This window comes from Equus asinus, chromosome 7 (genome assembly GCF_041296235.1).
Source record: "Equus asinus isolate D_3611 breed Donkey chromosome 7, EquAss-T2T_v2, whole genome shotgun sequence".
NCBI classification, from domain to species: Eukaryota; Metazoa; Chordata; class Mammalia; order Perissodactyla; family Equidae; genus Equus; species Equus asinus.
Genome location: NC_091796.1, coordinates 110363171 through 110381824, shown reverse-complemented (window position 1 = coordinate 110381824; position 18654 = coordinate 110363171). Strand labels below are relative to the sequence as shown.

Here is an 18654-nt window from a genome sequence, read left to right as displayed (position 1 = left end):
TAAAGCAAGCATAGACTGGGGGAACGTATTCACCAATCATCTATCTTATAGAGAAATCTCTGTACATCTCTCAGGGAGCCCAGGACTCTCTGACCATAGGGCAGCCCAGGGGCAGGCAGAGGGGCTGGGGAGGGAGGCGCTTGCTGGCTCAGCTAGGGCATCTCTCTACTTTCCTGAATCTGGACCCCAATTTCTTTTTTAACAACTGATTCCATGAAAATGAGTCAGTTATCGCGCTGCATCGCTGTGTAGATATTGGGCTGATGCTGGATTTTTTAGAAGCATAGTCACTGTATTTGTTTTTACCTATTCTTCATATAAATGTCTGAATCTTCCTCACATAATTTGCTAGAGTTCTCTGTGATATGCCCCTGGCTGGCTTAAAGAAGTGTTTGTGCTGAGGACCTTAGAGACCATCATAAAACTTTGACCATCAGGAATCAAGGATGGCCCAGAGCCCCGTGCGTTGGAGTTACTCAGTTATAGGTAAAGTGGGAATCACCTGAGTTAAACGAAATAAGAGCTTGGGAAGGTTGGGATTTGATTTACACCAAACTTGCCATCAAATATTATTCTTATAGAAAACTATGAGGATAGTATTTGGCCATTGTGAGTATATCTAATGCATTTTTTAAGGGGTGGAACAATGTTTGGAAATAATGTTCACAGCTTTTAATATTTGCTTGAAAGACTCATGATAATAAAGAGCACTAACAAACTTGGGATAGACAGATCTCGTGAACAGTCTCGTGCCTTGGGTTGGCTTCCTGGTGGAAGAATAGGAGATGTGGATTCATGTGCAAGCTGTTTATGAACTAAGAGATGTCAGAGTGTGAAAATAAAAGGTGTATTTCAGTGTCCGAATGTCAGACCTGGGTCTATGGGGATGGTTCTCCCTGGACATCAGCGGCAGGGACTGATTCTCCTTGTCCCCAGGTGTCCTGTCCCAGGTGCGGCTCAGGAGTCTGGTCCAGGACTGGTGCAGCCCTCACAGACACACACCCTCACTTGTGCTGCCTCTGGAATCTCCATCACAGCCAGGAGATAATGCTGGGACTGGATCCTCCAGCCTCCAGGGAAGGGGCTGGAGTGGATGGGAGATATACATTATCATGGGAACACAGACTGTAAAACGTCCCTAAAGAGCCGCACCTCTGTCTCCAGAGATATGTCCAAGAAGCAGTTTCCCCTGAAGCTGATCTCCGTAACGACTGAGGACAAAGCTGTGAGTTACTGTGCAAGATGCACACTGAGGCGAGGTCAGTGAGAGCCCAGACACAAACCTCCCTGCATGGGACAAGAGGGGCTGGACCTCAGGAGGTTCTTACGGCTACCAGGGGAGGCTCAGGACACCAGGAGTCACTCAGGATCCAATGACCAAGGGACCAGACCCTGATGCAGGTGCAGAGAAAAAATATGGAGGGGTTTCCTCCTGGAATCAGTGGTTTCCCCTCTGCTGCTACTTTCCAGATCCCTTCGTGCTGAATGGTTTTTTCTTTGCGGCTCTAACTTTTCAGATTTCAATGCAGGCAACAAGGGATAAGGATATTACTTTGTAGATGAGATGGGAAACGCCACTAGGGATCTGTCCTTCAACAGGTTTCCAAATGACCTATTGTTCCTTCTTGACAAACACGTTATCCTGAGGATTCTCATCATTCTCTATTGGGAAGGATTTCCCCAAGTACCACCTCAGGACAACACCACTGTCCCTACGTGGGCCACTTTCCTCAGACAGGCACACATAGGTTCACCCATCATTATAGCCATCCACCTGGATGTCTGCCCCACGGGGGCCCCTGACCTCACCGCCACAGTTTAACGTCTCACTCCTATACACTTGTATGCACATTGATGCTTAGACACTGCCCCTATTGTAGCCGTATCTCCCTCGTCCTGCATGGAGAAGCAGCCCGCCTGAGGCAGGACACATCTCTCAGATGGTTTCGTGAAGCAGTCAGGAAGCCTAACAGAGAGGAACACCCATCACAGCCCTGCTGAGGGCCAGGTGGGGTCTCTGAAGGCAGCCCTGGAGTCTCTGTCCTGAGATGTGTCTCTCAGCTTCCATTCAGAGTATCCACCTGGACAATGAGAACCAGCTCAATTGAATCCTGATCCTTTCCCAACTCCTTCTATCCCTTTAGTATCCCACAGAGACCCAGGCCAATATCGCCTCTGTGTTCCGCTGTCTAAATCCCATGAAATCTCTCCCTAGACCCTGAGCGCCGACAACACGGCTCTGCTCTTTTCTTCTGAGCTTTCCCCCAGAGCCAGGCACAGATGGAGCTTCAGTAAAGCCTGGCCACCAGTGAACCAACCACACTTAACCCCCAAAATCCATCTGAATCTGCAGAAGATGATATGTCACAAAAACACAATCACATGCCTTTGACCACCCAGTGTGAAGGCACATTTTTTATGTCAAAATTAAACCATATGGGACACTAAAAACTGAAAACTAAAAAGATCTAAAAACTCCTCCAATTTCTGTCCATCCATGAATGCCACAGGGTATTACACATGTTTGCCCCAAAGCTGGCACACCCACCCTATTGAGCCAACGTGCTGTGCATGTGTATCACTCCAGGTCACACAGTCTACCACAGGACATACCTGTGTCATGTATGGGCACAGCGGTCAGGCTATCCTAGGACACCTCTAAATAGTCATATACCATACGTCAGAGGATATACAGATGACTCCACCAGCTGTAGATCACCATGATGAGCAAGACCTTGGGTGGCTGGGGTCAGACATTGGTCAGGAAATAGGCTGCTGGGCTGGTCTCCCCCAATATCACCAATGTCCCGAGTGACCAGAGCCTAAATATATAGTCAAATATGTGCTGGTGTCAAAGGTATAGAAGACACATGAAGTAGGACTGAGAAAGGAACTCACAGGTGCAAATACGTTTAGGAGAAATTTTTGAAAATGTATGCAAGGCAAAAGGAGTAAGTGTCCTTCTTAAGAAGAGGAACAAAGTGCAGAAAATGTGTGTTTGAAATGAGTGTAAGTCTTAGTTCACATATTTAAAACTAGTGACTCTGCATTTCTTTGCACTTGCAGACACTACCTGAACGTGTCAATCAACTTGATTGCACACTTAAAAAGCTAAACTCCCAAAACTGCAAATACCAAATCAACCAGAAACATTCCCATTTTTGAAATTAATAAGGCATTTGTGAAAGTTGCAAGATATTCTTAAGTTCTGTGCCCTCCCACTCCTCTCTTCTTCACAGAATAAACTCGGACCTTAAATGTGAGTTTTCCCAAGACCAAATTGGATGGAAAGGAAGCTGGAAAAAAAATGAGTCACACAACTGTGTGACACATAGTGATCACCATGGGGCATTGTGAGCTCTGTGATCCTCTGCCAGGGTATCATCTGGTTGGTTTTATTAGCAACTCACAATGGAGAACTTTCTTTAAAGATCACACACCTCCTCCATGTGTAATGAGTCCATTACTCTTCACAGTAAAATTGAAGGAGTTGTATAAACTATGTGTCTTCTGACCTTGCAGCTTCCGTTCTCTCTAACGTGCTCTAAGTTCTGGTCTACATAAGTAGATTCACAAACGAATTTCACTGGTTTAATTAACATGCTGGGATGTCAAATGAGTCACTTCTGTTCATGTCTTTTTCTGCTCAACCTCTTCATTGCCTTGGTCCTCACTGGTACTTTCCCATTCTTGAAATAATCTTTTCACATTTATTCCTCAGGCACCTCTACTTGGCATCTCCATCATGCCATTTTATTTTTTTCTACATCTGCCTGATATTTAATGTTACAGTTTCTCAAGGACGAGTCTAAGTCTCTAAGCTATAAAACTCTAGGTTAATTAACACTGTAACGTCCAATAAAATGAATTACTCTATAAAATGAATCAGCACACCATGCTAGACAAGATTGGTCTGCTGAGTCAGAGGTTCCAGGGAAATGGGAGTCTAATGATCTTAACAATGGACCCAGCATTACTCCCCCAGGTCTTACACACACATGTTCATATCAGGGCTTCGTCTTCCTTCAGCTCTTGAGGTTGGCCAGGGCTGTCTTCCTCCTGGGCTGATGTGGTACCGCCTACTGAGTGCCTGAGCCAATAGGGATACCTGTCTGTCAACATGGCCCCGTCCTGTGGGCACACCCACCACCTACTTGGTGGCAAGTGGATTACTTCTGAACACAGCCACCCTTGAGAAGCAAAAATTTGTCCTAACCAGAAATGTCCAAATTCTGAAGGGTGTTTCCATTTGCTGCTGCCAGAACTACTGTCCAAGGTGCTGAACGTGATGGAACAATGGAGGGACTGACCCAAGTCTGATGCGAAAGTTTCCTCGGGTAGTCATACCAGATTAAGGATTCTGTGTCTTCCTCTGATGACTCTGACTTCTACAAGACTCATTGTTATAGGAGGAAAGCTTCTCAAATGCACAAAAGGCAGAGTGTGACTTAGTTGGCATAAAAATGTATCCATCTTTCTTTTTCTTCTTCTCCTTCTCTGCCTCATCCTCCTTCTTCTTTCTTTTCTATTTCGTTTAGTTTTTAGGTGTAATTTAGGTGTGTCTTCTCTAGTCTGGACATATGTATAAGTTGCTCCTGCCTAAGAGCCTCAAATCAACATTGGAATAATTTTATCCCCCATGGCAATGGTTGAATTAACCCTTGGGCTATCCCAGGGGCCTGTGTGGTTGCTTTTCCCAAAAATCTGAAGAATAAAAATCTCTTTTGTGACAGGAGCCTAGGCAGCAGCAGCAGCATCCATCAAAGCCATTTGTAGTATCGTCATGAACCATCTAGCTGCAGGATTGTGGACCTCTACAGCCCATGTCCCCAACAATGACAGCTCAGTCTTCACGTGATTCATTATCAGATGGGCTATATATGCTTCCCTCTCAGTGATCTGTACGGTCTGGGACAATACAAGTTTAGACAAAAGCAAGAGAGCACAGGGTAAGAATCATTCTCTTGAGGAAAATGTCAGCTACAGCTTATTCCGTTTTCAAGATACAGAATTCACTCTAAGACATACAGGGAGTTGCAGTCTCAGACACAGGACCAGAGGTCACCCTGAGGAGTTTCCAATCCCATATTCATGTCTCTCAATGCCACTGAATTACTGACTTACCTCAGTCCTCCACATAACAGACACTTGGTAGAACTCCACAGAACTCACACAGCACAGCCCAACGCACCAGCTCTCCAGCAGGCAGCTCTCCACTGCTCAGCAGAGTCTGTGAGCAACCAGATGAAGAGAATAAAGACCTGAGTGGGTCGTAGTCATTGCCCTGCAGTCTTTCTCACACTGCCAATTGTTGTGCTGATCCTCCCAAATCACGACGGATCCCTCATGAGAGTTGATTGTAAGTCTACACTGATGACACTGCACATTCCATCTGACTTTGTGAGAAACTTCATTATCTACCAGGGGGCTCCCAGGGAAGCTTGGTGGGCAGAAGCAACACTGGAAGTGGGCTGGGCATTTATGTTTACAAATACCAGGATTCCCATCACTCATTATGCTTCTTGCCCAGGTCATTGTATGCACTGTCACCTGGGGGACCTTTTGCTTGGATACCCACCTTGTTGCTGCAAAATCAGGCAACTGTCTGAGAAGTCATAGGGGATTTGTTTCCTCAGCTTCCCCTACGAAAATTAGAGTTGAGGAGAAAACTGAAATGATTTACAGAGAATGGGGAGAGGAAGAGGGAATTTTCAAGGAACTCTGCCAGCAAGACAGAAGTCTTTAAATGATTACTAAGGACTGTGGTGAATAAAGAGGATTTGGAAGGCATTGACACAGCCGTCTTAGTGCCACACTATCAGAGGGTGAGTGAGCCAATAGGAGACGCCTCTGCTTCTTAAATTTGGAAGAAACGTGGAAAGATTTCATGAAAGTATACAGCCATAAGTTTCAAGAAGAGAGATTGAAGAATGAAATTTCCAATGCCTCTTTTAAAGTGATATTTTCCATCCTAATACACAGAAATACACCTATTTATTTTTTTACAATTTATACGCAAAAAGTCTTCCAAGTTATGTTAGAAATTCTTATATATTCTGCACTTTACGATTTGTTGGTGAACACACTCATATCACATCTGAATGAGGAGAGTTTGGTTTACTCCACTAGTTCATTTTACTTATTTCCCCTTGTCTCACTAAAAACATTAAACGGAAGCCATGCTGAGCCATCTTGCCTCATTCCCCATCTCTGTGGGATGACTTAATCATGTGCCATTACACAGGATGTGCTTTATTTGCTGATAGTCTTTTTATTTATTTGTTTGTTTGTTTTGCTTTTTGGTGAGGAAGATTGGCCCTGAGCTACCAGCTGCTGCCCATCTTCCTCTATGTTTATTTCTCCCCAAAGCCACAGTACATGGTTGTATGTCCTCTCTGTAGATCATTCTCGTTCTTCTATGTGGGATGCCACCACAGCATGGCTTGATTAGCAGTGGGTAGGTCAATATCCTGGATCTGAACTGGTGAACCCCAGGCCACTGAAGCAGTGTGTGAACTTAATCACTAGGCCACAGGGCCAGCCCCCCAGGCAGTCTTTGTTTGGTTAATTAAGCCCTCACTTTGTTTGATTATAAGAACTTTTTCTTCTTTAGGAAAATGGGATTGATCGAATTTTGAAATCTGATGACCTTCACATTACCTGAATAAACAAAACCCTGTGGTATTATGTTATCTTACAATTATGTGTATAATTGTACTTAGTTGGCCAACATTCTTTAGGAAGTATGCCTCTCTCTCCGTTAGACACGTAGGTCTATAATTTCCGATTCTTCTCACACATTTCTCAGTGTTCTGAGTCCAAATAATGCTGGGCATGTGAATGCTCCCTTTTTCGTGCCTCTGAGACAGATGTCAGAGATTATCTGACCAAACATGGGGTCATTCCAGGTAGACTGTTCCTAGGATCAGAGTGTCCCTTCAGCCCTGGGACTCCCTGCTCCTGTAGGAGCAGAGACAAGGTGTAAGGACTAAAGAGCAGGTCACATCTTTACCAGTGTCTTCAGATCCTTCTCCCAGACATGATGAGCCTTCTTGTCCCATTTCCCACAGGGCACAGGGAGCAGTGCAGAGAGGCACATTGGGGTGACCTGACTCTGACTGTTGTGGGCTGAGATGACAAGCTGAGATCAGGACATTTGGACATTTGGAATCATTTGCTGTAGCACTGATCATTTATAGACTTCCACTTCCTTTAATGGAAGGATTTCAAGAAGAGGACAGTGGTATACAACCCCAATTAATCTAAAGACTTTTGCTGAGTGTCCATTTCCTCTAGAGAAGTTCACATTTAATGCCCTTACTGGATTTCACTGTGATAAGGGTCCAGACCATGAAGGTACCAGACAGTATCCACATTAGGGAAAACGAAGGGGTGATGGACACAGTCCCCATGTGCATCCAAACGGAGGAATCTTTTTCACACAACTTCCCTGGAAACCAGGACAGGGGAGGGGGCATCCAAAGTGTGGAGGTCACAATGGACACAGGGGGAAAGACATGAAAAACTGGCCCCTGTTCTGTTCATGAAAATCAGCTCATCTCCTGTCCCTGCAGATGCTGGTGAGGAGCCTTCCCGTGTCTGCGTCCTTCCTCAGTGTCCACACCATGGGGTCTGTGCTTCTGTGGGACTCCCTTCTCATTACTGTCAGAGGCAATGTATATTGTGCATCAGGCATAGCAGCAACCGCTCCACATAGACTGTCCTTAGTCTGTTTTATTTCTGTTTGCAGGTGTTGTGTGAAGTTCAGCTGGTGGACTCAGGGGAGCTATGAGACAGACAGGATTATTTCAGAGCTTCGCCTAAAAACCCTCTGGATTCACCTTCACTGACTGCAGTATGCACTGGGTCAATCAGGCTCTGGGGCAGGGGCTGAAGTGGGTGGCAGGAGAGAGTGAACCAACTTCAAAAAATCAGTATTATGCTCCACCAGTTCAAGGAAGATTCACATACTATAGAGACAACACTTGGAGCTTCGCCTCTCTCAACATGACCAACCTGAAAACTGAGGACAAGACCAAGTATTACCGTGCAAGAGACACAAGGAGAGCAAGTCAGTGTGAGTCCACACACAAGCCACCCTGTGGAGGGTCTTGGCTGCAGGGGATACTCAGAACTACCAGAGACTGTTTGATACCAACAGGAGTTCTCAGGACATCAGCGGTTGCACACAATCCACCAATTCTGTGTGTCGGCCCCATGAGCAGGTGCAGAGGCAGATTAAGGCCTAGTTGCCTGTCAGGGTCTGGGCCTTCCTCTCCATATAATTGTTTCCCCCAGGGAAGCTATCTGAGTCTGTGCTTAGTACTTTAGTCTCTGAATTCCAAATATTTTGTAAGAGGAGAAAAATTTCTCACAGGCAGGAAATACGTAGTCACTTACAGCCACCTACTCTTACACGTACTCCCTAAATGCCAAGTACTTATCTGAGATTTTGATCTAAGTCAGCTAAATCTATAAAGGAGACTCTGTTCAACTCAACAATGCAGCACAACACAGCTCAGTGTACAAGTCAGCCAGCAAGCAGGAGCATAACGTGCAGGCCGGACATCAGGCAACAGAAGAATTATAAATCCAAAGTAAGATTAAAAAGATCCCAATGATGGTGGTGAATGACTTGGAACCACACTTGTGGCACCAACATCAATTGACGCCATGCAAATGCAGGCAGATGCCACCAACACTTGATATGGTTGTGCAGGCTCATAAAGAGATTATGAAAGTTTTTCTCACCTCCATTATTGAGGTGTCTGTTGAGTGCCAGGCAGCCCTTTTAAGCACATCAAAAATAGCATGATGTGGCCAGGAAAGGAGACTGGCTCAGGGATTTTGTTGTGCGTCAGTCCTGAGAGGAGTAAGTCTTCTCTTCACAGGAGGGGCTCCTGCAATTTCGATATCCCACCAGCATCAAAGGAGGGAGAACTGTTCCTTTTTTATATTTTCCATTTTGGGCGGAAAAAGAAGAGGAGGGTAGGAGCCTTACTGTATCAACAGCCAAACATCAAAAAGTAGTCTGAATACTTCTCTCAATTAATAATTATTAAAAAATGAATGAAAAAAGAGATAAAGGACAATGAGGAGTAGAAAACAACTTGAGTCTATAGATAATGAGAAGAATGAGTATTTGTAAGCAAGCTTAGCAATAGTGAAATAATAATAGAAGTAAACAGAGATCTTGGACCAATGTCTTGGGTAGAAGATGTCCACCATCCAAGGTCATCAGCTGGTTCTGAAGGTCTTGGGTCAGCTTTCACCTTCCACGCATCAGAAGCTTCTCCAGGATCTATGAGAATCCTCAGTTTGAGTTGCTCTGTTGGAGTAGCCCTCCAAGTGTGTGGAATTAGGAACTTATTCTTTATTTGCTGCTATGGTTGAATGTTTGTGTCCCCTCAAAATTCATCTGTTGAAATCTACTGCCCAGTGTGATGGTATTAGGAGATGTGGCCTTTGGGATATGTACTTAGCTCATGAGGGTGGAGCCCTGATGGATGGGATTAGTGCCATTATAATTAGGACTGAACAAGATCTCTTGAACCCTTAAGCCATGTGAGCTGACAGTGAAAGCACTTCCATCTACGAAGAGGGATCTCACCAGACATAAAACCTGCTGACACCTTGATCTTGGACATCCTTGCCTCAGAACTGTGAAAAATAAATTTTGTGTTTATAAGCCACTCAGTCTATGGTGATTTGTTGGAGGTGTGCACATGGGTTAAGAGAGTTGGATAACATGAATGCACGGATTGAGTCATTGGAGATTCACTGCTTCGCTTGTTGTTTAAAATAAATGATGAGACAGGAGCAGGCCTGGTGGCATAGTGGTTAAGTTTGCATGTTACACTTCAACCGCCCAGGGTTCACAGGCCCAGATCCTGGGCATGGACCAAGCACCCCTCATGAAGTCATGCTGTGGCAGCATGCCACAGAAAATAGAGAAAGATTGGCACAAATGTTAGCTCAGTGTCGATCTTCCTCACACATAAAACAATAAATAATTTTTTAAAAAACATGAAAAGCTACATCATGAGAGTCCATCCAACGAGATTCAAAGAAAGGTTTTTCTTAAATATTTCTCAAAACAGGCACAATTTCCTGGTGAGAGGTCCTAGGTAGCCCTCTAAACAGATGCATTGGAAAGGTGTTCTTAATCTGTTGGTGACAGGAGTGGATACAATTCATGAATCCTTTTCAGTATTTTGTCACTTCTGCATGCTACAGAGTAGGGGTATTATTGGATGAAAAATCCCTAAAGGCATGGTCTTTCCAGTCACCAAGTCACAAGGAGATAACTGATGTCCTCTTGTAGTAGTGGGCCACAATGCCGCAAGGGACTATCTATTCCCAAGAGATTTTAAGTGTTTCTTGAGGTGCTCATGATTTTAATTCCAGGGTGGAATTCTTTCAAACTTTCCAGAAGATTGCGGATGGTACTGGCAGTATAAGATTTGAGCAACATTAATGCCTTATGGTGTTGCTTTATAATCATTCCAGTAAAGTTGTCCCACAGTCACTTGAGATAAAAGCTGTTCAGCCACTGGGGGTGGGAGGGATGAATAGACAGAGCCCAGAGAATTTTCCAGGCAGTGAACATACTTTCTAAGCATATATTCCTTCTCTCCACTGTCTCTGCTCTGATGGAATCTCCATCCACAGAAGAAAAATGGGCTCCATTTTTATCTTGACAACACAAAAGATCACACTTTGCAGTGCCCACTGTCCACCAGCCCAGGATGTTAAAGATGATGATTGAACTCTCTTGACATCCACACCTTGACACAGACACAGGGAAGATGCACTCTGAGATGGAATTCCATGAAAGTTGTTGCTTATGTGAAAGATCTTTGTAAATTAAAAACGTCTTTAAATACTTCAATAGTGTTTAACAATACAATAATTCTACAGCTTGTGGAGAAAATGCCACCTATAACAACCCTACACTCCTGGAGAGTGTGTTTGCCCCTCTGAGTCCAGGGAGGACCCTCACCCAGGGACTCCCCTTCTCTGTCCCTAAGGGGAGGAGGACATGCATATGGGTTGCTCCCTGTGCTGATAAACCCAGCCCAGCCCCTGTCACTGCAGCTCTGGGAGAGCAGCCCCTGCCCCCACCATCTCTGCTGTTCCCATTTGTTCCAGGAGTTAATCCAGAGGAAGCACCTTGATGTTTGGGCTGAGCTGGGCTCTCACTTTGATCATTTTACTTTCTAACAATATGGAGAAACTGGAGACCTGTCTGTGTGTGTTTATGTGAGTCTTTTCTTAAGCAAGGTTTCTCTCTGTTTGCAGGTGTCCAATGTGAGTTGCAAGTAGTGGAGTCTGGGGGGAACCTCAGACAGCCTGGGGGGTGTCTGAGACTCTCCCGCAAAGGGTCTGCATTCAGCATCAGTGACAATTATGTAAACTGGATTTGTCAGGCTCCAGGAAAAGGACTGAAGTGGGTGTTGTTATTAGAAACAAGCTAATAGTCACACAACAGCATACACTGCAAGGTGAAAGGGGGATGCCCCATCTACAATAGAGAATTCCAAAAGCATTGTCTATATGCAAATGGACTGTCTAAAATCTGAGGTAGCGGCCATGTATTACTGTGTGAGAGACACAATGAGGGGAAGTCAGAGCCCAGACACAAACCTCCCTGCAGGGAGACAGGAGGGCGTGGGCTGCAGGGGGCGCTCAAGACCACGAGGCACAGAGTCAGCCCCAGGAGCAGGTGCAGAGAATGTTCAGGGCTGGTTTCCTGTCAGGGTCTGCGGCTTCCTCTTCCAACAGTTTCTCAGGGAGTCTCTCTAGATCCACGTTTCTGTGCTGACTACTTAGCTCTCAATTAGAAAAGTTTGCGTAAACTGAGAAAAAGTTTATCACGTGCATAAACGCAGGGTGCCACCTGTGAAAGGAGAAATGGCTCTGTCAGTGGTCACCAGGATCAGAGTCCTGAGACAGCTCAGGGGACCTGGACATTCTTTCCATTCAGACTCAGAACAGAGACCCCAGTGGACTTCCTTGAATAGGAAGGCCTTTTGTTCAGATTACAGCCGGGAGAGAGTCTAGGCCCGGGTCAGTGACCAGTGAAACCTGATATATTTCACGCCTGACCCTCCTCCTCATGAGCAGCTGTGCACGTCAGACTCAGAACTGATCTGGTTCTTTTTCTGCTAATCCATTCTCTTCCTCCCTGGGCATTGTTCTCACATCTCACATCTCACTTTGTTCCTTCTGCTCCCCCACATGGAGGATATGATTTCTTTGGTCTCCATCCCTAGACTCAGGCTTCATAACTGGGGCTCAGGTGTGGGTCAGGCTGTGGCTCCTGCAGCACCTGGGAAAGGCTGAGGGGACTTTCTCAGTCTCCATTGACCAGGACTCCCCCCCCCGCACTGTCCACCGCATTTGGACTCATCTGAGAAATGCAATTTCACATTAGTAGCCTGGATATAATGATAGTTTGCCCCAAATTGCATGTAAATACAGAATTGATCTTGTTCTGCTCCAACTGTCAGTGTCGCCTCACTCACCTATGGCTTTGGGGAGAGCTGAGGATGGACAGCCTGGTGGGCTAGGAGCTCTGTGGGACGATGTCCAGGTCTTTGTGGACTGTGTCCTTGTGGCTCCACCATGATGACAGAACACCCCAGAGCTGAATCATTGCTGCAGAAGTGACTGCCCCAGGTGACCATTTGGGCAACGGCTCCCTGCTCCTCCCTGTTCTGCTCTCCCTGACTCTCCTCTCGTGTATATTCCCTCTGTCCCTGAATATAAAGGCGCTAATTTTCATGTTATACCATCACTATGAGGAAGGAACACTTTTCACTTATTGAATAAGGATTTGATTTGGGTCTAAACCACATGTGCTTCATGAAATAATTCTTCCAGATTTACAGTCCCTGCTGAGGAAAGAGGCTGACTGGCATTCGCAGAAATGGTCATCCTATCCATGTGAGTAAGATAATGCCCCTCTGCTGAGGTCACTTTTGTTAGCATCCCCGTGGGACACCCCATCTTCACATTTTCCATATATTCAGAGATCTAGCCATATATCTCTTCCTCAAATATACTCAGATTTTTTTGAGCTAAAGATCTGGAAAAACCATGAAGGAGGACTGAGAATGAAATCCATGACTAGACGTATCTTTAGGAGAAAATTTTGAAAATACAGCAAGAACAAATGAGCTAAGTGTATTTAAGAAGTTGGATAATGAATAAAAAATAGCAGATTATTATTCTTACAGAAATATTTTAAAGTATTATTTTCTTTATACTCATTTACATTCCCAAAAAGTATCAACCAATTTGATGGCACACTTAGTGAGCTAACAAGAGAAAAACTTGCACACATCGAATCAACCTGCTATACCTCAATTTTTGCAATTGAATAGGACATTGTAAATGCTGCAAGGTGTTCTCGTTGTCCCCATGTTCCTCTTCTCTTCTTAGAGCAAATCACTGACATTAAATGTGAGTTATTTCCTTCCAAAGTCTTTGATGGATGGAAAGAAGTCTTGATAACGTGTCTGCACCATGCAGCCTATGTGGCTCAGGGTGACAGCTAGGGAACGCATCACTTCCACAATTCCTAACCAGGACATCTGGTGAGATGAGCCCAATTTGGTATCACGAGCAAAAAAGAGGACACTTTCCTGTTACAGAATTGACCTAAAGATATATGGGAGTCTTTTAAAGCCATTCAACTAGAAAGAGTACAAAAACTGGAATTGTGTCTTACTTAGAAGTGCAGGGGTCTGCTCTCACTGTCATTAAATTCTGAACTTTTAGGAATGGACCCTTCCTATTGATTTACACTGGGCCCTGAAACTGTGTAGTCATTTCTTATGATGGCTTGAGCTTTAGACCCATGTAAAGGGTCTTTGATGTAATTCCTTGTCATCTTTGGGGATATTTGCATTAAAATGGTTAGTAATATGTTGGGTGTGATGAGAAGGTTTGAGATTTTCAGTTTAAGTAACTCCAAGTGTTAGGATTTTTCTCTGGGTTGTATAGAAGAAGCAGCGTTTGGAGCTTCCCACAGAAGAAGCCTCCTCTTTTATTCTGAAGAACATTTTTACACCCACTACTCATGGGGAAGGTCCAGGATCTTTACTCAAAGGTGAACAGTGTTACGTCACGCTGTCATCTAAGCTATTTCACCTGTTTAGATGTTTTTGTTGTTGTTGTTGTTTTTTATAGAATCTAGCCTACTCTAGTCGACCCACATTATGTCTTGGATAAATATGAGTGTATCTATGGTATCAAATAAAAACAGATCATGAGAAAGGTCCAGAAGAATCCAATTACTAGATCCACTAATTTACAGATGCCTTCACACAGCACTCTTTGATACACACCCCCAAAATCAAAGCCTGGACCTCAGCCAAAAATAGATGCTAGCTGAACCCAGAGTCTAGAGAGGAGTTCTGGAGCTTGTGTCCTGGTGTGCTCAGGAGTGACGAACAAAGAGCTCCCTGAGCTATAACTGTGTTCTCCAGGCTTCCCTATGATTTGCACCACAGGGTAAACATCCTAAGCATTTCCCCAAATAATTTAGGGACTGACATGGGGCAAGGTGCCACTGGTGGGAATGCAAAGAGGGACTTGAATGTTGGAAAATCTTCCCCTCTCTCATAAGATCTAACATACAAATGCGATGTGAACCACTCATGCCAATTCTTGTTATATAACCAGGGACATAAGAACTAACGTTCAATGCATATGGTTAACAATACTGTACTCTATACATAAATTTTCTCTAAGAGAATAGGTCTTGTGAAAAATCTTATCACAAAAAAAGAAGGAGGGAGGAAACTTAAGAAGGTGATATTTTCATTGATGTTATTAGTTGTGGTGATTGGTTCACGGGGGTATACTTATCCCCAAACTCACCAAGATATATACATTAAATGTCTCCAATTTGTGGTAAGTCAGTTTGTACCTCAATTTAAAAAACTTACAAATTATGTGTACACACAGAAACCTGTATTCAGCTGGTTATGACAGCTTCATTTATAAGCAATACAGAGCGGAAGCAGCCAAGATGTCCTCCAACAATGGATTGCTATTTAGTAGTTAAAAGGAGAAAAAAGCAACACATGCAAGAACATGGGTGGATCTCGCATGCAGGGCCCTACATGAATGAACCCAGCTCCAAAGTCCACACACTGTATGTTTCCATGCATAGACCATGGAATCTGCAAGACTCAAGGGGCGTCAGGACAATCAGTGGGTGCCAAGGGCTGTGGCATTGAAATGGGATTGACGAGAAGTGGAAATGTGGAAATAATGTATTTCTTCAGGCTTATGGAAGTGTCCACTAACTGGATAGTGGTCTTGGTTACATGACTGTTTTTGCTTATCATATTTATATTCTACTTCCATAAAAGTCTAATGATCTTGCTTATATACAATCATTAAGAAAATTCTAATAGAAAAGTTTTGTTTGAAAACTACGTATTCTGGTCAGTCTTAGGGTGGTCATTTTTCAGTGACTATGCATAGTGGATTTTTCTATAAGTAGATGGGTAGATGATAGATAGATACATATTCAGTTCAATTAATGAAAATCACAATTTTGAACATAGGACTATAGAGTTGAGTGGCTGAGATGGAATAGATGTCACAGCCATTTAGAGAATGAAATCAAGGTAATTGATGGCTAGAGTCTGGGAAATTCTGTCTACGTCGGATCTTTAGGCATCACCAATTATAATGAGTATTGTTGACCAAAGAACAGCAAACTCATTGATAAATCCTCAGGGAAGGACAGAGAATTACCTGAAGGAGGACCACAGATGATGGACACAAGGATGCTCCTGGTTGGCAGATGGATTGCATGGCATGAGATTTGAGAAGCCATACACATTAAAGTAGAGGGACAGTGATAAGGACACAGCAGGACAGAGCTCTTGTTCCTGAACATCCCAGAGCTCAGGACGTCCTGGGACGAAGGATCCGAGAACACTAAGAAGAGGAAACTGCAGGAACCCTTGGGGGAGGGGTCTGTTCTGTAGGGGTCTCTCTGGTGCTGCTGGCCACAGGTCCCAGACTGATGTGCAGGTGCAGAGGGAAACTGGGGAGTTAGGGGGCAGCTGTTGGAGTTTTCAGTTTCCTTTCAACAAGTAAATCAATGACTTGGGCCCACCTCTACTCACCTAACTCTGAGCCCCAATTTAATTTCTAACAGCAGATACTGAGAAAAGTAGACAATTACTGCTTGCCATCATCAATTGAAAATTAGGAAGATGCTCAGTTTTCATTAGTCCTTGGTTCTATTTTTATTTCTTCTCCAGTTCAAAGTGTGATTCTTTCTCATGAAATTGGTTACGGTCTTCTGGCATATCTTGAGAGTGGTCTTAAAGGAAGAGTGGTTACAGAGGCTTAGACAAGATTACACAGCCTCCAACTTTAAAGGAGGCCTTTCTCAGCTTCCTACAAAGAAAATATAGCCACTCAGCAATAATTAATGTGACAGTGTTTGACATGAGGGGAAGAGGGTTTTGAGAGCTCTCCTTTTTGTTTTTACAATGATATATACATATATATATATATACATATTTTCAAAAGTTAGCAGTAATATGTCTGTTGCTGTATGAAAATATGACTTTCAAACACGTAATAATTGTGGATATCTTGGTGTATTTCTATGATTTTGATGAGGTGGTTAACCATGATGCCAAACCCCTGAAATGTCTTTGTCATGATCCCTAAATACACTTGCATGTGTGTTTGGAGTCACACATCTAGCTCAGCCTCTGCCTTTCAGGACTATGAATATTACCTGTGCAATTTCTTGTTAGAAGTAGACACCCAATGTTATATTCCAGTACCTTCCGGGGTAGCCCCCATTCATTTTTGACAAGGCAAAGGTTGTTTAAATACCATCCCCTCCTTGCCTGGCTACTGAAGGACTGTGTGCTGTGTCAAAATCATTGTTACGAAGGTTTTCTATGAAACAATTCCCTCCCACCCATATCCAGTCCCTGTGTTAATAGCCTTGCATCAAGGGAGAACTCTGAGTTGCAGAATCAGAGAAATGGATTATTATACAAGCAATTTATTAAGACATTCCCCGTAGAAACAGTCAAGGATGTGAAGTCAACAGGTAAGGGGAATAGAAGGAGATGAGCACAGGTGTCACGTCTACAATCCCACAGAGGGGAGCCTCCGCCTGCCCTGCAGAGGGACTCGGGATGAACAGGGCTCAGAGTTTCCACCCCTGAGATGAGGGAGCTGGGGTTTCACATTCCTGCTCATGTGGCTAAGGGCAAATAAATGTTGACCCTGGGTGGAGCATATCCCATTGAGAGTGTCAAGAAGACATGCTGGGTTTCAGCTGAGTGATGCATTGAGGATACCTCTGTTCCACCTGAAGTTTTCAACATATAACATGTTCTCCAATCACAAGTGCACAATATGAATAGAGCACAAGGCCCAGCTGCAACTCATGGAATACAACAATATAACAAGGTAATAAACTCTCAGCCTGATGAGAACTGCACCACACAAGAGATTACAGGGAAAGAAGAAAAAAGCTGACCTGGGCTCAGCATGGAGTCAAAACCCAGATACTCAGGGTATGGTTGATATTTAGGCTGAGGCTACAGCAGTGATGGAGGGGAAGAGGCCTGACAGAAGGCATCTTTGGGTTCAGAAAAGCAGAGAGTCCTGAAATCTATTTAACACAAGCCTCAAATTCCAAATGTCCTCCCATCCTAGACTCAAAACACACCTACAATCAAGAGAGAGATGGCCACAGATTCCCTGGAAGGTCTGTGCACTCTGATCTCAGTCGCCCCAACTTATAAGGACTGGGCTCCCCACATGCAAATTTCTCTTCAAGCTCGAGGATAAAATCCACTCTTGGGCTGTGGGAGCTCACAGCTCTCTGCTCAGACAGGGCTGAGGTCTCTGGGGAAGGCGGAGCTCTGGTCTGGAAGAAGATGATACTCTTGTGTCTTCTCCTTTGCCTGGTGATGGCTCCCCAAGGTGAGTGTCTCAGATGTCAGACCTGGGTCTCTGGGGATGTTTATGACTTCACGCGACTGACAGGACTGATTCTCCTTGTCCCCAGGAGTCCTGTCCCAGGTGCAGCTGCAGGAGTCGGGCCCAGGACTGGTGAAGCCCTCATAGACCCTCTCCCTCACCTGCACTGTCACTGGAGCCTCCATGACAAGCAGCAGCTATTACTACTGGAGCTGGATCCGCCAGCCCCCAGGGAAGGGGCTGGAGTGGATGGGGAGCATAGCTTATAGTGGTAGCACTAACTACAGCCCATCCCTCAAGAGCCACATATCCATCTCCAGAGACACGTCCAAGAACCAGTTCTCCCTGCAGCTGAGCTCCGTGACCACCAGGGACACGGCCGTGTATTACTGTGCAAGAGCTGAGTATTACGATGCACACAGTGAGGGGAAGTGAGTATGAGCCCAGACACAAACCTCCCTGCAGGGAGACAGGAGAGGCAGGGCTGCAGGTTTTCTCAGAACAGCAGGGGGCACACAGGACCCACTAAACACAGAGATGGGACCCAGGGGCAGGTGCAGAGGGTGGGGATGGGATTTCCTGTGGGATCAAGGACTTCCTCTCCAAGGTCTCAGCTGCCCTCAGGGACATTTCATGTTTCTTCTTCTGTCTGTAATTTCTCATGTTCTC

The 18654-nt window shown here is 44.6% G+C and overlaps 1 pseudogene; it reads left to right on the top strand.

The window, feature by feature from the left end:
* The first annotated feature begins 886 nt into the window (after nt 1-886).
* LOC106828127 (uncharacterized) lies at nt 887-18420 on the top strand (annotated as a pseudogene).
* Nucleotides 18421-18654: the final 234 nt, after the last annotated feature.